A 23,441-nucleotide genomic window follows, 5' to 3' on the forward strand; every position below is an offset into this window, starting at 1 on the left:
CGCCTGCAAACAGTGTGAAAAGAGTTTCTCTAGAAAAAGTTTCCTTAACATTCACATGAGAGGTCACACTGGAGAGAGGCCTTACGCCTGCAAACAGTGTGGAAAGAGTTTCTCTAGAAAAAGTTGCCTTAACATTCACATGAGAGGTCACACTGGAGAGAGGCCTTACGCCTGCAAACAGTGTGGAAAGAGTTTCAGTCAACGAGGAAACCTTGACAAGCACATGAGGATCCACACTGGAGAGAAGCCTTACACTGCAGAGAGGCGTTTCATCTGTCAACAGTGTGGAAAGAGTTTCAGTCAAAATGCAAACCTTAAAGTCCACATGAAAATTCACACTGGAGAGAAGCCTTTCATCTGCCAACAGTGTGGAAAGAGTTTCACTCGAAAAGTACACCTTGAAAGTCACATGAGAATTCACACAGGAGATGACTCTTTCACATGCCATCAGTGTGGAAGAAGTTTCAGTAATCCTGGAAACCTTAGAGACCACCTGAGAGTTCACACTGGAGAGAAGCCTTACACATGCAATCAATGTGGAAAGAGTTTCAGTAAACGAGGAAACCTTGACAGGCACATGAAGATCCACACTGGAGAGAAGCCTTACATATGCAGTCAATGTGGAAACAGTTTCCGTCAACGAGAACACCTTGACAAGCACATGAATATCCACAATAGATAGAGCCTTTTTATCTGCCAACAGTGTGGAAAGAGTTTCACTCTGAAAGAAAATCTTAACAGGCACATTTAAATTCACAACAGAGAGAAGGCTGACAGATCCCCTCAGTGTGGAAAGAGTTTCAACCAAAATGTATAAAACAGTTTTGGTCCTTGATTCTGTTTGGTTGAGCCACATCTGAAGCTGTTGTAAATTACTCTACAAACTGACATTCTTTGTTGCCTATGTGTTGCTCGGAAAAAACAATGTAGGGTCCGGACCAATCATAAACAGTTGTTCATTAGATTTACCAAATAATAATTTTTCATTAGATTAACAAATGATCACAGACCCCCTTCACCCAATCCACAACACAGGATACCATAATTTCTGCAAATGGTCTTACTATGGCAACCAGGACTACTCTGCCAGACCAGATAATCTTTACAACTCAAAAGTATGTAGAGAGAATTTTCCCCAATACTCTAAAAAGGACACATACTACCATAGGAACTAACATCTTTCATTAATTCTGAAAACCCTTTCTGTGAACGAACACACATATCCTCAGATCATTGTGTATGTTACTACTTTTCATTTATTTTGTCTTTTGTATTGTGAAATGTTTTTATGCATGTGTTATGATAGATCACTACGTAGTATAATCACACATATAACATGTTTGGTCTCGTTGAATTCGTTGATGATCTAAAAAGATGGGTGTCTAATCTTTTGATACCTATGCAACAAATTAGTGTTTTAAGAATCTTTAGTAGTTTTTTCATGAACAACCAATCCCAGCACATATGCAAATACCATGCTTACAGACAAAGAGTTGTAAACTTTCCCTCCAAAAGCAAGAGTCACCATTGGCTCTCTAGCCTTCCAATTATCAATTAACCTGGCCTCTCAATTACCTTCTCCTGACTGTAACCCCCATTAGAGATAAAGGCTTCACACAGTGACTCGCCTCAGTTCTCCTGGCTTTTCTCAGTTCTTTTAGTCCCGTGTCTCATCACCTTGCTATCTTCTGGTTGATAAGTCCCAGAGCCGATGCATCTGCGCCTGGCAGACCTTGAACTCCTAGGAAGATGAGGAAGATGAACTAAAACTCTCCAGAACCCTAAGCCTGTGCCAGGCCCTGCAGCCTTGTCTTTTTATTCCCCAAAGTTCACAAGATTTCAGCTGGGTCTCTCTCTCAGCTCATTATTCTTCTTCACTTTCCACCTTGGAAGAAACTCCCAATCACCACAGAGTCAGGACACCTTTGGAACTCATCGCTCTTCGAACCTGGAAGAACGTGATCCCAATTCCAAAACCTTGAAACCATCAAGACTTTCACCCAAAACTGCATCCAGACACTCGTCAATGACAAAGGCAATGCAAGTATCATACATTTAACCAAACAAACATATGTTTAAAAAGTTTAATTTGTAAACCCCATTGTAAAATGGCACTGATGGTTTCATTCAGGTGGTTAATTGACTCTTTTCATAGGCTCATTTTTCTTGTTTTTCTATTGGCTCCATTCATCCAATTTGACTTGACCTTCCTCCATGTATGAGTGATTGTATGTTTGTTCGTTTAGATTAGTCATGTGTTAGTACTTACTTAAACTCTTGTGCACAAATTACATGGGTTTCTGATTCTGTCTTGTAAATGAATGTCCCTTTACGATTCTGATCAAGCTACATGCTCTAATGCATTAAAACTGTAAGAATGTTATTTTTTTGCAGCCAAGAAAATATCATTGCTTAGAGTTGCTGTGAAATTAACCTGAATGTTCGCTGGACTAACAGATTAGTCGATGGCGATATTTAATTCTGTTACAGTTAATTCTGGCATCTGATAATTGTAATCATAATTAGTCATAAATTAATTATTTATATACATTTCCCTTTTGAGCTAAATCACAACTATTTGTGAGGAACTACAGTTAAAGTCAACAGTTTACATCTTTTCAGAATCTGCAAAATATTCCCTTACATAGAGCATAAAACAAAGGATTCTAATTAGAATTTCTATCATCTTTGGAAGTGTTCCTTGGATTCCGTTAGGAATTGTCTTATAGGACAAGATATAAATGTCTTGTAGGATCATTTCTACATGATTTTAATGGGATTCAATTTTATCTTGAGTCTTTTAAAAATGTTGAAGAATACTACTTTTTCAATGTATCTATTACTAACCAATAGCTTTTGCAGTTTACTTAAAATCACCTTGATGTACTTTGTTCAGTTGCAAAACCTACATTAGTGCACAGCATTAGTGCAAACATTTCTAAGATACTGATAAGACATTTCAAAAGTATTTTAACTCTTTTAAAAAGTTGCCAGAAACTCAGCATTTTTGACAGTACCGTTTTAGAATCGCACAATATGTAGGATTTCTATTCATATTTACTGGGTTTTTGAGCATTGTACACCCTGAAACAGAGGTGCCCACGCCACAGGAGCATCCTCTCATCAAAGTTTTGCAACAATGTTTGGCTGATACGGTTCACAGAATTTGGACAAGAGGTGATTTAAGACAGGGCAGACTTCTGTACAGCCTGTCAGTGTCACTGGCTGGCCTTGCTATTATCATTGAAGTGAAGAAAAGGTTTGCTGCCAGTTCATTTCATGCCACTCATGAAGAGGTTCAGGATCTTCAGCTGGATGGCTCACAGCGGACCATGTTGACGTGCTTCATTAGTCTGACCTCTGCCTCGTTGCTGTGTTCTACCTGTAAATAATTATATGAATTATATGTGTATTGGTCACTCCTATACAACGTTTTCACCTTGTCCTAGAAAATTCTTAACATTGAAGACATGTCAGAACTGCCTAAAAACCTTGCTATTTGACAGATATTGCTGATGGTTTTTACAAAATTGAATACATTAATGAAAAACTATTAGTAGCTAAGTTTGAAAGTATTTTACCTTCCCATATCAAGATTTCGGAAAATGCAACAGTAAACCAAACAAAGTCTTGACTGGAATGCATGGATGTCTGTTATTGCTTTGGTAGTCGTCACATCCACTGCTGCTCTGAGCTCTGGATCGGCTGCTGTCCATGGTGCTGAAGATCCACAGCTTTACAAATCAAGAATTAAGCCTCTTTGATAGGGATAGGGAGTCTGGTGATTTTCAATTAGGCTGAGATCCTGTTTTGCAGAGATATGTACTATTTTCTTTGAGTTTTTGTGCAGCAAAGTCAAAAGTCAATACTAAAGACACTAACAATCAGCTATTTTTGTGTGTTTTGCACATTGTTACAATAGACAGTAAGAATGGTACATAGAAGGCAGAGACAGATCATAAGTTAAGAGTAAGAAATTAAGTGTTAAGCCAAGCATATTGTAACAAGCGGGACGACTGAGAGTGAGGATCCAAATGCAAGGCTTTATTAAAACAAATCATGGTCGAACAGTCAGGGTCGAAAACACCAGCAAACAACAACAGCAAAGATAATCCAAGAGCGTAATCCAGTAAACAGGCGCAGGGTCAAAATCCAGGAGGGCAGTCCAAAGTAAACAAATGAAATGAAAACAAGAAACTATGAACCTATGACTAAGACTGAGAAAACAAAACAGAGGCCCTCCAGGGCGGAAGCAGGCAGCCACGTCATGGACTGGGATCTGGGGAGAGCAGAGATAGAGGAGGCAGACAGAGCAGGGGAAGAAATAGAGAGTTCAGGGGAGAACGCCGCCTCCATAGCCGTGACAAGGTGGACAGGGACTTCCGGGACGGCCTCCATAGCCGTGACAAGGCAGACAGAGTCTTCTAAGACGGCCTCCATAGCCGTAACAGGGACGACTGGAAGTCTAGGCGGGGCAGGCTGAGCATGAAGCCTTGGCGGAGCGGGCAGAGCATAAAGCCTTGGCGGAGCGGGCAGAGCATAAAGCCTTGGCGGAGCGGGCAGAGCGTGAAGCCTTGGCGGCGCTGGCAGGGCAAGGAGTTCCGCTATGCACGCCACCTCCGAAAGAGGTATAGGCGCAGCGGACACGTGGACAGATGAGGCCTCCAGAGCAGACTCGTTGACAGAGTTATGGATAGATGAGGCCTCTGGGACGCAGTGTGCAGCCCACACACTCAAAATGGCGATTGCCATCACAGGTAACGCAGTCGGCAATGGGATGCCCACCGGGTTGGAAGATGAGAGGCGTGCTTGGATTGGGAGTGAGGGCTCTGCGTGGCTTGGAAGCGAAGGCTCTGGACGCTCAGGCAAGACATGACTTGGCTCTGGACGCTTGGATGATACATGACTTGGCTCTGGACGTTCGGGCGAGACGTGACTTTGTTTAGAGGGAACAGCTTTGGCTTGACTTGGCTCGGAGGGAACTGCTGAGACATGACTTGGCATGGCTGGAACGGTTGTGATTTGACTAGACGTTGAAGGAGCGGCTGTTTGACTTGACTCAGGAAGAGCTGCTTGACTTGACTCAGGAAGTGAAGTTGCTTGACTTGACTCAGGAAGTGGAATTGCTTGACTTGGTTCGGGGAGTGCTGCTTGACTTGACTCAGGAGGAACAGCAGCTGTGACGTGACTTGATTTGACAGGAACAGCTGCAATGATATGACTTGACTTTGTAGAAACAGCAGCTGTGACATGACTTGACCTTGCAGGAACAGCAGCGGTAACTCGACTTGACTTGACAGGATCAGCAGCTGTAACTTGACTGTACAGGAGCAGCAGACATGACATGCACAGGCTGTGGCTTGGCTGATGTGATACTGGCGAACGCTGGCTTGGCAGATGTGATGTTAGTAGTCGCTGGCTTGGCTGACGTGGTGTTAGCAGATGCTGGCTTGGCTGACGTGGCTTTAGCAAATGCTGGCTTGGCTGACGTGGAGTTAGCAGACGCTGGCTTGGCTGACGTAGCATTAGCAGGCGCTGGCTTGGCTGATGTTGTGATGTAAGGTGGCCGAGGCTTGACAGACATAGCGTGATCTGGTTCTGGAGCAGCAGACTCGGTGTAGGCTGGCGCTGGCATCAGGATTATGGCTTGGCGTGAGTCCGGCATGGCGGCCATATTTGTGACAGGCTCTGGTCGGGCGGCCATCTTGTGCAGTAGCTCTGGTGTGGCGGCCATCTTGGCCTGGGAATTCAGGAACGGAGGCCATCTTGTGAACAGGCTTTGGGACGGTGGCCATCTTGTGAACAGACTCGGGAAGGGTGGCCATCTTGTGAACAGGCTCTGGAAGGACGGCCATCTTGTTCAGTGGCTCTGGGCTGGTGGCCATCTTGTGAGCAGACTCGGGAAGGATGGCCATCTTGGCCGGGGGTGCAGGAACGGCGGCCATCTTGTGAACTGTCTCTGGAAGGGCGGCCATTTTGTGAACAGGCCCTAGAAGGGCGGCCATCTTGTGAACAGACTCGGGAAAGGCGGCCATCTTGGGGACTGTCTCTGGAAGGGCGGCGATCTTGTGAACGGGCTTTGGGATGGTAGCCATATTGGGGGCAGACTCTGGAGTGGCGCAGCCATCTTGGGTGCAGATTCTGGTATGGCGGCCATCTTGGGTGCACACGCTGGCGTGGCGGCGGCCATCTTTGTGACAGGCTCAGGAGGGACAGCCATCTTGTGAACAGGCTTTGGGGTGGCGGCCATCTTGTGAATGGGCTTTGGGGTGGCGGCCATCTTGCAAGAGAACTTGGGCGGGGTAGTCTTTTTGTGAGCTGGGTCCTATAGGGCGGCCATCTTGAAAACAGACTCAGGAAGGACAGTCATCTTGTGAACAGGCTCAGGAAAGGCAGCCATCTTATGAACAGGCTCTAGGTTGGCAGATATCTTGTGCCGTGGCTCGGAGCTAGCAGACATCTTGTGCTGTGGCTTAGGGTTAGCAGACATCTTGTGCTGTGGCTCTAGACTGGCATACATCTTGTGCGGAGGCTCTAGGCTGGCAGACATCTTGTGCTGAGGCCCTTCTAGTACTCCCACAGTGTACGGAGATCCACAATGCAACAACACAAAGTCAATAAACTGTGTGAGGCTCCAACTAGGGTCCTCATCGGGTAAATTGTCACCGATATCTGCGTCCAAGAACCTCCAGAAACATTCCTTGATGATGGTTTCATTGCAAGGTGCCAGGTAACAATAAGCCATAAACTCCCTCACATAGTGCTCAATGGGACGGCCATTTTGAAAGATGGAGCAAAGCAGACTTACGGGGTTGGACAAACTTCCTGCTGAATCCATTCTTGGTGGGTTGTACTGCTGGTGGGTAAAGCCGCTGGATCCGGGTGTGGCGAAGTATTCCTTAACAAGCGGGACGACTGAGAGTGAGGATCCAAATGCAAGGCTTTATTAAAACAAATCGTGGTCGAACAGTCAAGGTCGAAAACACCAGCAAACAACAGCAAAGATAATCCAAGAGCGTAATCCAGTAAACAGGCGTAGGGTCAAAATCCAGGAGGGCAGTCCAAAGTAAACAAATGAAATGAAAACAAGAAACTAGGAACCTATGACTAAGACTGAGAAAACAAAACAGAACTATGGCTAGGGCTAGGGCAAAACAACAAGGAAACTAGGAAAACCTGGGAACAAGGAAAAATGCTCGGTAGAGTCCGCTGGAGCAAAACAATACTTCGCAGTGAGAGTGTGTGCTGAGCCGGCTTTTATGGCTGACAAACAGGAAGTAACCAGCGAAGCAGCAGAGGGAGCAGCAACAGTCAGTGAGGGGCAAGGCTCCCTCTGCTGGCCTGGTGTGACACATATAAACTACATAAAGATCAAGATCAAAAATGGTTGGTTATCCCAAACCAGCTAATCATAAAAAATCTGAGATTAATAAAAATTAACAACAACAAAATGTATAATTTTGTGTGAGACACAGATACAGATAATAATACATAATCTACAAACTGGCTTACACTATTAACATACATTGTGCGCAACTGGAGACAGACAAACCAGAAAATTTGGACAGGTGCGAAGAAAAAACACAGATGATAACACAAGGACAGCTAGTGAATGAAAATCAAAGATGGGGACAATGAGAGACAGGTAGTTTATAGTTAAATGTAAGGCTAACGTAGTCATACTAAAAGCCAAAAAAAAAAAAAAAAACTGTTTTGATATAATGGGGACTTCAACCTGTTGGAACAAACATAACTATTAAACACACACATCTCATTTTAGTAACTCAGCTTTAGTAAATTCATGATCAGTTTATAAAAAGATTCAACACAAGGATTGTTTAGCTTCAGTTTTGTGAGTTTATTATTTCTTTGAATATTAGTGTGTTTGTAAACCAGTGAACTGTCATAATTTTAAGGAAATGTATGTTCTTCATTATATTATTTGGTCATATGCTTGCCTTTTAACAAATAAATCAATTATATATGTTGCAAAAAAGTTTTATAACAGGTGTAAACAGGGATTGACAACTATCAATCTGAAGCGGGGGGACAGTGCTTAATAAAATTGCACCAATACTTGAACAGGGAAGACAGACAATACGTCTGGACGATAGAGACCCAACAGAGACAGAATGCACAGACTTTGATTTTAATATATGGGGTAACTGGGGAACACGGGTGCACAGAATGACTAACTAGACTAAAGGAAAGGAAAGCGACCAAAAAAGGGCACACAGAAACAAAAACAGGTCCATATTCCTGGCATATCATCCCCCTTCTGGAAGGTGCACCCTTGCACTGATGGAACAACACAAGGAAGAGAATGATGAACAGAGTCTAAGTTGGAGTCGACGGAGGGAGGAGCCTGTCTCTGTATGTCCTTGTGTCTCCCTCCCTTTCTCAGGGAACAAGGGTTGTAGTTGTAACCCTGAAACGGCGATGTTAAAAATGCTAACAATGTCCTTTATTGTGCACTTCCTGTGAGATCTCTTTTCAATTCATGATATACAAATGTGAAGTTCTTACATTGTAGACAGAGCAAACGCATTGTCCATAATCCATATTATTCCTTGCTCTTTTATGCATTACCGTGTCAACTAGCTATATTGTGTTGACTGAGCTTAAAGTGTACTATGGACAAAACATAATGCTTTAAATGTGAATTAGAATGCTCCATTCTATACATTTTGTTTGAAACTCTTTCTACAGTAAGGGGATCTCTTAGGCTTCTCTTTATTATGAATTTTCATGTGCCTGTCAAGGCTTCCTTTTTGACTGAAACAGTTTCCACACTGTTTGCATGTGTGAGGCCTCTCTCCAGTGTGAACTCTCATGTGAATTTTAAGGCTTCCCTTTTGAGTGAAACTCTTTCCACACTGTTGGCAGATAAAAGGACTCTCCATGGTGTGAATTTTCTGGTGGACTTCAAGGTTACCACTTTGAGCGAAACTCTTTCCACACTGTTTGCATGTGTAAGGCTTCTCTCCAGTGTGAACTCTCATGTGTGTGTTAAGGCTTCCTTTTAGAGTGAAACTTTTTCCACACTGTTGGCACTGGCAGGTATAAGGCTTCTCTCCAGTGTGAAAACTCATGTGAATCTTAAGGAATCCTTTACGAGTGAAACTCTTTCCACACTGTTTGCATGTGTAAGGCTTCTCTCCAGTGTGAATTCTCATGTGTGTTTTAAGGCTTCCTTTTAGAGTGAAACTCTTTCCACACTGTTGGCAGGTAAAAGGGTTCTCCCTAGTGTGAATTTTCTGGTGGACTTCAAGGTTTGTAGTTTGAGCTCTTTTTTGTTTAGAAGTCTTTTCAAACTGTAAGGAACAAAAAGATTTTTCTCCAGATACGAAATCATGAAGATTCTCAAACTGATCTTCAGTTTCATTCAGTACCTCCCTCTCCAATTTCAGCGCTGTTAGGTCTAAGGTGGGAAAAAAAGGAATAAAAGTTAACCCCAGTTTAGTGGCACAAAACATCCTGCTCAGCCGGTACCCTACAGAGTTTAGGCTGGCCGTTATACAGTTAATAAATAAAAAATCTAGAAAATCTAATGACAGAGTTTAGGATCTATACATATCTATATACAGACTAATCTTAATTTTCCTGTACAATTTTTGTCTCCTAGGGAATAAAATGCAACAAATTTAGAAAGAGACGGTGAAAAAAAGGGGATAAAATCCCCACACAATTCTTTCTGAGGTTTTGTTAAGGGGGCAATTATGTTAGCCAATCAAAAAACGGGCTGTTAAACTGACCTGTTAGGTCAATGTCAAAGTTTATTTATCTAATTTAAATCACTTTTAAATACAACAAGTGTTTATTAAAGTGCTGTACAAGTATACTAAATTTAAAACAATTAACACATACAGTGGTGTGGAAAAGTGTTGGCCCCCTTCCTGATTATTTATTTTTTTTGCATGTGTCACACTTCCCAGACAGCAGCTGACTCCGTGCCGGATCCGTTTTCAAACCGGCAAATCCGCATAACAGTCACATCTGTTTCAGTGCTGTAACACGGATTCAGCCCGAAACGAGTTTCAGTGGGCGGGAACAACAGTCGCAAAGCCGGATCTGGGCCGTGTCCGTGGAAACGAGCGCGCAAAATTTTCTGGAGTTGTAGTCACGATCGATATTCCTACGTCCTGAGAGCCATAAACCTTACCAAGGTAAGTGACAGTGTGCTTAAACTGTTCTATTAATAAATTAATGTATTTTTGATTATGTTGTGTACTCTTTAAACTAAAAAAAACGTTTGAAAATTAAGTAAAATTGGTACTGAATAGTAATGTTAGCCTGTTCGTATGTTAGCAAAGGGCATGCTAACACGAAGCAGACAGCCTGTAAGTTACTTATATGTAACTTACTAATTTTTACTGCTTCTATTAATTTTTACTGTCAGTGTTTACCGTGTGGTAATTGTAGTGATAGGCTAATGTTATTATATGATATCTGCAGACTGCAACTAATTAAAGTGCTTCTCTATGTTGCTCATCCTGCTTCTCACAGTGCTTTAAGTCAATAATCTAGAATAAATGGTTATTTTGGCCGAAAATCTAAAAAAATCTTACTTTAAAAGATGCGATAACAGATTATTTGATATAGATGAAGCTCTGTTCATTTTGAAGTTTGTGATATCGCGATTAAGTGAGATGACTGACATGTATTGAGATTGAAATTCAGCATGGTTGGGTAGACAGCAATTTATATAGCAATGAAGAAATTGTCCATCAACACTATATAACAATAACAACAACTATATAAAAATCCATTTCAGATTTCCACCAGAGAACCAGGTGTACTGTAGGGTAAGTCTTTTTTGTTGTTTTTAGTATTTAATTGAATAATTCAAGCTATTTGAATGCCGCTTTGTATAATTAACTATTAGGGCTGATTATGGCTTGCAGTTTTTCTGGACAAATGCTCATTAAAACAACTTTACAGTTTACACTAAGCATTCTGAACAGTTTAGCTGTCTTGACAGTCATGTAGCAGTCTGTGTCATACCAGCAGCATACCATCATACACAATAACAAAAGCTAAAGACTAAAGGCCTGTTTACACGAAAAAAGGATAAATATCAGCATAATTAAAACTATATTTGTGTCCACAGCATTGAACTATAACAATGTGACCTATAATTAGTTAATAATAAGTACAGAAAAGCAACAAACAGACAAGTACACGGTGATTCCTTACCTTATTTATACAGAGATCTAAAAAAATCACACATACAGGGGACACAATATTGTTTTTTCTCCTTCACATTATATAACACATTTTAAACCGGCAAATTCAGTGAAATCATTAACTGAAAATTACCCCTTAAAGGGATAGTTCACCGAAAAATGAAAATTTGATGTTTATCTGCTTACCCCCAGGGCATCCAAGATGTAGGTGACTTTGTTTCCTCAGCAGAACACAAACGAAGATTTTTAATGAAAACCGGTGCAGTCTGCCAGCCAAATAATGGACGTAGATGGGCACCAGACCTTTAAAAGTAAACAAAAACATGCGCAGACAAATCCAAATTACACCCTGCGGCTTGTGACGATACATTGATGTCCTAAGACACAAAATGATCGGTTTGTGAGAAACTGAACAGTATTTATATCATTTTTTTACCTTTGATACACAGCCACGTCCATCTGTCATGAGCACGAGTTTATCATCAGGCTTGTTACCTGTGTACGCGTTCTGGTGTAGAATACGCAAACACCAGAAGGGGAAATCGGTGAAAAGTCCCGGATGGAGTTTGCTCAAGCAAACGTAATCTTTTAGCTTTAAATCGATTTGAACAATCAGGATAAGCTCAAGTTATTACCATTTTGAATAGCCGCTATACCCACAATCTCTGTGCACTGTGTAAACAATGAGTGTCGTATACATGTGACAGATCGCTTCCGGTGTTTGCATATACTACGCCAGAGCACGTTCACATGTAACGAGCCGGATGATAAACTCGTGCTCATCACAGATGGACGTGGCTGTGTATCAAAGGTAAAATATGATATAAATACTGATCAGTTTCTCGCAAAAAAACGATCGTTTCGTGTCTTAGGACATCAATGTATTGCCGTGAGACGCAGGGTGTAATTTGGATTTGTCTGTGCATGTTTTTGTTTACTTTTAAAGGTTTGGTGCCCATCCACTTCCATTATATGGCTGACAGACTGCACCGGTTTTCGTAAAAAAAATCTTTGTTTGTGTTCTGCTGAAGAAACAAGTCACCTACATCTTGGATGCCCTGGGGGTAAGCAGATAAACATCACATTTTCATTTTTGGGTGAACTATCCCTTGAAATGAATTTGCTGATTGTCAAACCTTGTAAAGATTTTTTTGGTCACAATTTGGTCTTTTTAGAGACAATGAAAAGGAGGGAATTGCCTTTATCAACCTCTGGAGTCAGACGGAGGGCTCGAGTTTCACTTGAAAAACGACTGCATGAATGAATGAATGATGCATTTGTATAGCGCTTTCATGTGTATTTCCGTACACCCAAAGCGCTTTACAATCATATGGGGGATCTCTCCTCAACTGCATGACATTGCAGAAGACTTACAACCAGAGCCAGCTTCAGCTTACAAAGATGACACATATTCCACCACCAATGACAATGACTCAAGACTCTCTCAGACATATGAGCATTTAGATTCAGTTTGCTCAGATGATGTTGGAGGATTGACTGAAACACAAAATGTTTCAGAGCCTGACACTGAATCTGAGTCAGAATCAGAGCTTGCAGATAAGCCAGTCAGTCTTGTTGAAAGACTAGCCAACTGGTCTATAGAGTTTGGTGTTTCTTTAGTTGCCCTCACAGCCCTTCTTAGTTTGTTGAGAGTGTACCACCCAGAACTGCCAAAGGATGCTAGAACCATCCTTAAAACAAAAACCGAATATAAGATCCATCAGAAATGTGGTGGGATGTATCATTATAGAGGTATCCTGACAGCTATCGGTAACACCCTAACCCAACTAATTGAAAAGGTTGCAGATGGCTTTACTTTCAAATTGCAGATAAATATTGATGGCCTTCCATTGTTTAGGAGTACAAATTTACAGTTATGGCCCATTTTAGGACTTTTGTTAAATGTCCCAATGAAAGAACCTGTTGTTATCGGGCTCTTTTGTGGTACAAAAAAACCAAATGCCCCTGATGAATTCTTGAGAGACTTCACCCACGAATTAAAGCAGCTGCAGGAAGGAGTCTGTTTTAAAGAAAAAAGGGTTTTCTTTGAACTGGATTCTGTTGTGTGTGATACCCCTGCTAGAGCTTTTGTAAAAAATACAAAGGCTCACAATGGATATCATGGATGTGACAAGTGTCGCCAGCCAGGTGTTTACTTTAACAACAGAATGACATACCCCCAGAATGATTTTGTGTTACGGACTGATTTATCATTTGCAGACAGAGCTGACGAGGGCCATCATCATGATGGACCACATGGGTTTTCTGGTGTAGACGTGGGCATGGTGACTAGATTTCCTCTAGACTACATGCACCTTGCATGTTTAGGTGTCATGCGCAAATTGTTACAGCTTTGGCTGAAAGGCCCTTTGAAATTCCGCTTGTCCTCCAGTTTTGTTGACCGTATTTCTCAAAGTCTGACTCAGATGCGTGCATACATACCTGTTGAGTTTGCAAGGAAGCCAAGATCTTTGAGGGAACTAGACCGTTGGAAAGCTACCGAATTTAGACAATTTCTGTTGTATACTGGTTCTGTTGCTTTAGCACCATATTTAGAGAGTACTTTGTATAATAACTTTATGTTATTTTATACAGGTATGTGCATTCTTATCAGTCCTCAGCTGTGTTCTTCATTTAACAATTACGCAAACACACTGCTGACAACATTTACAAAACACGTTGGGGAGCTTTATGGAAAAGATGCCCTAGTGTATAATGTGCATGCCTTGGTCCACCTGTCAGCTGATGCCAAATTGCATGGTTCTTTAGACTCCATCTCAGCTTTTCCATATGAAAATTACCTCCGTACACTGAAGAAGTTTGTGAGAAAGCCAGAATTTCCTCTTGCGCAGATAATAAGAAGATTATCAGAGGTTGAAAAAATCAGTACTGTTGAGTTGCCCTGTAAAGCTTTGAGAATGCAACATTATGTTGGACCTGTTCCTGATGGCCTTCAAGCAACAGCACAGTACAGGGAGCTGCAGACTGAACGTTGGTCAGTGAAAGTTTCCAGAGGCAACAATGTTTTTGCTATAGGCAAAGACATTTGTGTTATCCATAACATTGTTCAGTCTGTTGAGGGAATATATGTAGTGTTTCGAGTTTTTACAGACATGGTAAATTTCTTTAACTATCCAATGAGCTCTGATTTTCTTAGAGTATTTATTGTGTCTGAGCCTACAGGTCCATTTAGGGTAGCCAAAGCATCACAGATCTCTCACAAGTGTGTGCTCCTTCCTTACAAAGATAAGTTTGTTGTCATGCCCCTCTTGCATGGCCAGTTCTAGTACACAGATCTATTAGTTCCAGGATATAGGTGGGGGGTTATGGAAGGTGAGGGTCTAGGATGGTTTAGGAGTGGGAGACAAAACTACAAAGACTGACTTGACAAAAGAACTACTGAAGAGCTGCTTTACTGCAAAAGCTTTCTGGATACTGGATTTTGACCATGTGAGTATCCCCAATAAATAATAATAAAAATGCTACCAAAACTACTTGATGAAGCCTATTTCAGACAATGTGTTCCATTAAATGGATAGTTCACCCAAAAATGAAAATTTACTCCCCATTTACTTATCCCTAAGTTGTTTCAAACCTGTTTGATTTTCATTTTTTCTCTTGAACACTTCTCAATTCCAGTCCTCTGATGGAGCAGTACACTGCAAAAAAAGCTTTTCTAGCTTAGATTTTTTTGTCTTGTTTCCAGCCAAAATATCAAAAAATTCTTAAATTAAGAAGAATTTTCTAGACAAGTAAAAATTATTTTCTTGTTTTCAGATAAAACAAGTCAAAATTAAGTGAGTTGTTGCTTAGAACAAGCAAAATAATGTGCCAATGGGGTAAGAAAAAAAATCTTATTTCAAACAGAAAACAAGATTATTTTTCTTACCCCATTGGCAGATTATTTTGCTTGTTTCAAGCAAAAATTAACTTAATTTTGACTTTTTTTTTTCTGAAAACAAGAAAATAATTTTTACTCATTTAGAAAATCCTTCTTGATTTAAGAATTTTTAGATATTTTGGCTGGAAACAAGACAAAAAATCTAAGCTAGAAAAGCATTTTTTGCAGTGTATTTACTACCCAGAGCCGTAGTTTACTGACAAGCTATGCAATATCACATTCATTTTTGGAGGCGATACATATCCAATGATGAACACAATGTTGCTTAGCTTGTCAGTGAACTACAGCTCTGTGTAGTCAATGCTGCTACACTGATGTAGTGTACAGTACATGGAGTTGAGGAGGGGCCCATAAACTGATCCCTGAGAAACCCCAGTGACCACTTGATGTGCTTTGGTTACCTCCCCAGGCCACTGAGAAAAACCTACCAGTGAGATAAGATTTAAACCAGTGAATGGGAATATTTATAAATGAAGTGTTTAATGTAAGTTGGCTGAAGGCAAATTTCAGTACCTTGAATTTCATGCGAGTGGCTATTGGTAACCAGTGCAAACTGATGAAGCGGGGTGTCACCTGGGCTTTCTTTGGCTTGTTAAAGACCACTCTCACTGCTGCATTCTGGATCAGCTGCAGAGGTTTGATAGTCATTTTGGCATTTTGGTTTGATAGCACTCTTCCTCTTCTCTAAAGCGCAACATGGCCTCACCCCCTTTGTTGCATGTTTCCAGGAGTGGGGTTGTTGTAAATGTGAGGGTTTGTGATGTCACCATCCTGGGATGTAGCTTGTTGTAGTCCCTAGCAGCCGTATTTGTAGGCATTGAACTACAATATCTCTGTTTGCTTTGATCTTTCAGCATCATAACTTTGCACATGCTTAAGCAGCAACATTACACACTAACTAAAGTTTAAAAAGTGAAATCACAATCAACTATCCCTTTAAAGAATGTTGGTGTTACTTAACTCAGTGGTTCTCAACGAAATGTGCAGAGCAGTGGGCCCCGTGGACTATGAAAGTTTAACAGTTAACTAATTGTTAATTACATTTAATAACAGTAAATGTAACAGATTATGTGTATATGTTGTTCCTTGTGCATGTGTAATTTAGAATCTTTTGCAGGAAAAGTCAAGTTGGTAATGATGGTAATAACAGAATTGAGCAAACAATGCAAATATATGGAGTGAAGGACAATGTTAAAGAAGTGTTTCCAATGTTGTATATCATATGGATTGTCTTTTAAAATATGTAATAATTTCTGCAACAACTTCTTTTTCAGATGTTTCTAGTTGTGGAATTTATGGAAACAAAGACTGTGAACATCATATCAGAATCATGGTTTGAAGATGGTGTTACTTCATGGCCGAATTATAAAAGTGATGAACGCATTAATAGAGCTGTGCAAAAATGTGAAGTGCCAGGAGCAGACTGGAAAAAATATGATGTTCGTGTCCTTTCAAGAGCTGGTAAGGATCTGCTTTAGAAACAAAATTCTATTTATTTGTGTTATGAAACACACCAACTCTGTATTTAACATTTAACATAATTTTAATTATTAATGGTTTCTATGTCTATATTGTATACATTAATTTACACACATTTAACAGTCAGTACTTAATAGTGGGTTTAAAACACAAGGTAAACATTGTCATGTATTTGGCAATAGTTGTTCTTCAGAGAAAATGGGATAGTGTAGTATGGAGGACGAGGAATGACCTGAGTATAAATAAATGCAGAAATGCAGAAATTAATAAATGTAGAAATACATAAATGAATCAATAAATGTTGAGGTAAATAAATAAATGTAGAAATACATAATGTATAATTTTGTCAAAAGTGTCATTTTGAATTGTGCTATACATGCTTTTATCCAAATGTAGTATATAACAAATGGTACAAAATAGCGCAATTAAAAATGACACTTTTGACATAATTATTTATGTATTTCTACATTTATTTATTTACTTCAGTGTTTATTTAATCATTCATTTATTTATGGATTTATTAATTTGTATATGTATTTCTATATTTATGTCAGCATTTATTTATTCAATAACTTATGTATTTCTACATTTATTAATTTCTGCATTTATGTATTTCTTCATTTATTTATTTATTTATACGTAAGTCAGTTCTCATCCTCCATAGTGTAGCACCATAAACATCCTCTAGACAGACAATTATAAAATTCCATAGACTAGTACAGTAATAATGCAAAATGGATTTAATAGTGTACGTTGTGTATGCATTTTTGACACAGTCATCATTTCTTGCATGTGAGTTTGTAGAAGTGAAATAATTGCTTATTTATTTGTTTTGTTTTTTTTGTGAATTTTGATCAGGTGATTACCATAAAGCAAGAGAGAAACTGAAGGCCTCACTGACCTGTAATACCTCTGAGTTACAAACAGATGACGAGCAAGAAGTCACTAGGAAGAGAAAAATTAAACCAAGGTTACATATTCTGAGACAGTGGCACCTATCTACCATTTAAAATATGTTTAGACATTTATTTGGGCTCTTTGCAGAGTGGGTATTTTGTCTTGTAGTACTACAAAAGGTCAAGTAAAAAATGTCTTACTACAGACTCTGTAGCGTAGGTTAATTGAACACGTAGGCCTGGTTTCCCAGACAGGGCTTAGACTAAACCAGTATTAGACCATAGTTCAATTAGGACATTTAAGTAATTTTTATAAACATGCTTAGAAAAAAACATTACTGGGGCCCGTTTCAGAAAGGAGGTTAAGTGAAAACTCTGAGTATGTTAACCCTGAAATGAGGGAAACTCTGGGTTTTCGGTTTCAGAATGGGAGGTATGTTAAACCTGAGAAAGCAGAGTAAGTCAAGCCCGTTTCTGAAAGAGAGGTAACTTATACTCAGAGTCAGTTACCATGGCAACTTACTCTGTGAACCTAACCTGGTCGGGAGCAGGTTTTCTTCGGTAAACCCAGAGTTTCTTTCGGTCTCCTCCCCCTTTTTAAAGCGCAAGTGATGTTTAAATACATCATTCATTCATTTATGCTTCAAAAATGCTTTTCTTAATGAGTGTTTTGGAATGTAAATTTAGTGCATTTTACTTAAAACATGAAAAATAATCTTAATGCAACTGGAAACAAGATTATTTTTCTTACCCAATTGACAGATAATATGCAAAATAAGAAAAATACACTTAAAAGATTAAATAAACACCTTACACTGTACACTGTAAAAAAAATATAAAAAATGAAATAAAGTGCAAAAACAATAATTTTACAGAGAGAAGTTTTTACAGAAAAAAGTTATTTTACAGATTTTTCGTTGTTTCAATTATGATATTTAACTTTAATTTTAAATTTTTTGTTTGGCAGACACAGCTTCCAGTCATTTGACCGTTTTTTTACGGGACCTTTTTTACAGTATAAAACCTTTATTTTACAAAATTTCCCTTGTTTCAGTTACAATATTTTACTTAACTTTGTGGGTTTTTTTTGGCAGCTGTATCTGCCAGTGGTTTGACTGTTTTTTTACAGTGTAAAACCCTTATTTGACAGATTTTACCTAGATTACTACAATAAAAGCACTAAATGTTCTACAGAGAAACACTGTTATTTTACAAATCATTACAATAAAAAAAACCTTCAATAAAGTTTCAAAGCATGCTCAAGGTGGAAAATGGACAGTTTTATTTAAAAGACAAAATACAAAGTCTTTACAAATGCCATATAAAATGTACATTTTAAATTTTTAGCTTTTTTTTTTAAGAAATACAGCACAATTACATTTAAAATACTGTGCTGATGAAGAACATGGAACAGTTTCATCAGAATGTTTAATTAAATATATATTCAACTTAAGACAACTTCACTTGCAGAGAAAATATGTCCTGATAATTTACTCACCCCCATGTAATCCAAGATGTTCATGTCTTTCTTTCTTCAAATAAAAAAAAAAGTAAAGTTTTTGAGGAAAATATTCCCGGATTTTTGCATATAGTGGACTACAATGGGTTGAAGTTGAAGTTTCCAGTGACCCTTATTCCTTGGCTGGGATCATGTAGAGCCCTCTGAAGGTGCAGTGAAACTGAAATTTGGACCTTCAACCTGTTGGCTCCCATCGAAAATTGGAGAAAAATCCTGGAATGTTTTTTTCAAAAACCTTTTTGACAGGAAAAAGAAAGACATTTTGATTTATTTATTTTTTTTTAAATTGGAAACAACAAGACAATACTAAGTAAGAAAAGCATTTTTAGGTGCATTAATTTATTGCACATATTTTCATCATGCAGACACTGTCAAAGTGACAAAAATGGCATGTCCTTTCATAAATAAGATTATTATTTATCATATAGTATAGGATTATTTTGATTAGACATGTGTATTTATTTGACCTGTGTCATTTTTAAATGGTAGTCAGAGCACATTAGTACAGACACTGTATGCAGAGCGGTAAAGAAAGTGTGCCTTGCTCTAATGCTCTTTCTGAGAATTTCAGTGTCATTGCCTACTGAGCATAAAGCCATCAAATATGAAGCTGATTGCTGTATGGAATGGAAGAATGGCAGATGAAAATGTATAATATATATATATATATATATATACCACCACAGCTGTTAAATTTACTAGGTCATCTTTTTTTCCTATAAATGCACAAATGCAACTTTTATTCTTTTTTTTCATGTTGGATTTTAATATTCTTCCAATACTTCCATCTCCTCTTCATCTGTTCTTCATCATTTTGCGAGCCTTCATGCTGTTGGCTTCATTTCATTACTCTAATTAAGAAATGCAACCGTTTGGATTAGAGAACATTTCATTTTGTGAAAGAGCATTAGACTATGTGGAAAAAGCTGCTGCAAAGTGAAATTAGACACATAATTGTTTTTTTATATGACACATTTTAATGTCAAATATTTGTAAAATCATGTAGCCTACACTCATGAACCCTTTATGCTTAAAGCTTTACCTGGTTGAATTATGGTTACTTCCATGTTTAGCTGTTTTCTTCTTCTAATTATTATTTTTTATTTTATTTTATTTTATTTTTTTGCCTGTTTGATACCATGAAAATTAATAGTTCAGTAACTTACCGTTCTGCCAGTTTTTACCTTTGATATTCTAATTATTTATAATTAAATAATTATATTCTTAATAATTATTAAGAATTAAAGTTAAGCATTGGCTCGAAATATGCAGAGGTCTTTTTGGCGGGAGCGGTTGCCATGGTGAATCATAATTTCGGAGCTCCATTGATCAGGGCTTTTCATAGTCAAGCTGCAAGCACTAAACTCAGAGTCAACCTACTCAGAGTGGATTGAACTAACTCATTTCAGCTGTTCTGTAACCGAAAACTCAGAGTTTCCCATCTCAGGGTAAGTCAACTCAGAGTTCAAGTTTTAACTCAGAGTTGGTTGAACCTCCTTATTGAAACAGGCCCCTGGTGTGCATCTTGAGACAAAACAAAGGCACTGGTATATTTTAAAATCAATCAGTGCAATTTTATTTCAGTTGAAACAACTCAGACTTACATTTTAGTCTAGGACTAGGCTTAAGCCTTGTCTGCGAAACCGGGCCTTAGTGTGTTTGTTTGAGTATAAGCAGTTCCTACTCTTAAAGCAATTTGTTTTTTTTTTGTTTTTTTTTGTTTTTTTTTTTGTATTTTTGTTTGTTTTTAACCATGCAAAAAAACACGATTACTTGAAGTTTGTTTTGTTTGTTAGGCAAATCTTTGGTGATACAGACTCTGACAGTGAACCAGAAGGGGGTATAAAGAAGAGATACCACACCATCTTCCCTTGTTCAGTGCCACCGATTCCTCCACCTACTCCTGACGTTTCATGTAATGAAACTTGCCAGACTTCTGCTAGACCTCTGCTAGACCCGAGGCAGACTGAATATTCTTCTTTCCCTGGTAAATGGTATATTCCTGTAATGCTATTGAATCATTCTGTAAGTTATGTTTTTGTTAATACTGTTATATTAATGTTACAACTAAACGGCTAGATATTAGTCAAGTCATTGTTAGTTATAAACTTCAATTTACATTTACATGTAGTTATTTAGCTGATGCTTATATCCAAAGTTATTTACAAATGAGGACAGAGTATTACAGTGAATTATAATAAAATTTTGTTGTTCACTTAAAAAATGTTTCATTTTAATGTTTCATAGCAGCACCACCTGTCCCCTTAAGTACATCTCACATGCCTTCCAGTCCTCTGCGCCACTGCTCCGATGGCCGTTTTCCAAATATGATGCATTCTGAAGATAATTATTACACAGGTATTTTTTTTTTTTAAATAATTGTTTGTTTGTTAGCATTGTTCGTCAGAGTCATCACTTATAGGCAAAAAAACAATGAGCTTAAAAACAATGTCTTTCCTAGCCTCAGTGCCTCCAGTTGCAATTCCTGTCTCTCACACATCATCAATCTCTATGGGCCAGTTCTCTGCCATGCCTCTGTCAGATGAGCATACCTTTAGGCCCACATTTAGACTGGGGAAGACAGGCAATGGACCAATTCCTTGTTCTGGTAAAAGCCTTTCAATTTACAACATCCCGTTTGTAAAATTATATATATTAAAGTGATGGTTCGGAGTAGATTTGACTTCATTGCTATGCACTCCAAAACCCATGTAAATACCCCATCCGAAGTTTTTTTTTTACCTTAGTCGAACATTGACGGAATTAGGTGAGCTTGTCGAATGGCTTGCTATAGCCGTACATGGTACATGTGATGTATCTCGTAAATTGCACCACTAAACGAGCAATTATGTACTCACAAAACGCTGCATTGGAAAATTTGTAAGTCCACCATGAGTGTATTAAAAACAACTGTTAACCGATCACTACTAGCCTCAAAAATCCAAAATGGTGACACGTTGACGTCACTTCCCTGGTTTGGGAAAAGCACGTAAAAGTCCACCTACTACGTAGGGATAGATACAAATGGGTGGCATCTTGTCCTATTTTTCCACTCACGCTCCAGTCATCTGGAGCAACTATGTTTCTTCTTCTTCTTTCTCCTCGACAAGCTTACCGGTACTCTCTTCTGGCAATATATATGTCGTGATATGGGCGGTGTCTCACGACATCACCTGGTTTAGAATATCCAATTTTTTTTCCTGAAGTATTAACAACTTAGTTTTTACATAATCTTTTTTTGTGAAATTGTTTTATCAACAAAATATCATTGCATTCGTCATTAGATGCATCGATTTCTGATAGGAAGTTGACATGCACACAGACGTAGTAGGTGGACTTTTACGTGCTTTTCCCAAACCAGGGAAGTGACGTTGATGTGTCGCCATTTTGGATTTTTGAGACAAGTAGGCATCGGTTAACAGTTGTTTTTAATACACTCACGGTGGACTTACAAATTTTTCAATGCAGCGTTTTGTGAGTACATACCCTATTTACACTCCTGTAGAAGTTTGGTAAGATTACTTGCACGTTTAGTGGTGCAATTTACGAGATACATCACATGTACCATTCACTCCTGTAACAAGCAATTCGAAAAACTCTAATATCTCCATAAATGTTCAACTAAGGTAAGAAAATCTTCGGATGGGGTATTTAGATGGGCTTCGGAGTGCATAGCAATGAAGTCAAATCTACTCCGAACCATCCCTTTTAGAAAACGTTTGTTTTTGGTCTTTAAATGTTTCCTTTTTTTTTGTAGCTGCTCAGCTTCACATCTTAACTTTGTTGGAACATGTCAAGGAACAGCAAATGCAAGTTGCTGCTGCTGTAAACAATCTAGCTGGAAGACTGGGGACAGAAACTCCTGTGGCTGAAATGCCTAGCAACATCAGTATCCCATTGACCACTCTGCCTGAAGTTGAGGAGTTGGAGGAATGGCTTAAAGAGCCAAGAAATGCACGGGCTAAAGAAAACATGGTATGTTTTTTTGTTTTATTTGTTTTGTTCCCATGAGCAATCACCCTTAATCGATTAATTGTTAACCTTAATGCTGCAAAATGCGTCTATTGCAGTGGCATAAAGTCCCCGGCATGACAGGATGTGCAAATGCCACTCTAGGTCATAGTAACAAATTAACAAGTTGTAAGAACAAATTACATATGCCCTGCTCATGTACCGCAGCAAAGCGCAGTGCCTGCTATGAAACAATCATCTGCATTATCCACTTTCCAAACTGTTACCAAAATACCTTTGGTGATGCCATGAACATATAGACACCAAGTAAGATAATAAAATATCAGAACTGTCATGCATGTATTCATTTGTATGGTAACAGCTGAATTTGTGTAAAATGTTGTATATAAATGTCACTGAAATTACTACTATGTTATTGAATATATCTTATGGATGTGTTATGGTTTACATCAATTTTAAAGTTTGCAAACATAGCTTATAAACATGTT

At 38.8% G+C, this 23,441-nt stretch overlaps 1 pseudogene; it reads right to left on the minus strand.

Moving 5' to 3' along the window:
- The window catches only part of LOC141332957 (uncharacterized), a 100,265-nt pseudogene that overhangs the window by 52,275 nt on the left and 24,549 nt on the right, over window positions 1–23,441 (minus strand).

This window comes from Garra rufa, chromosome 4 (assembly GCF_049309525.1).
Source record: "Garra rufa chromosome 4, GarRuf1.0, whole genome shotgun sequence".
NCBI classification, from domain to species: Eukaryota; Metazoa; Chordata; class Actinopteri; order Cypriniformes; family Cyprinidae; genus Garra; species Garra rufa.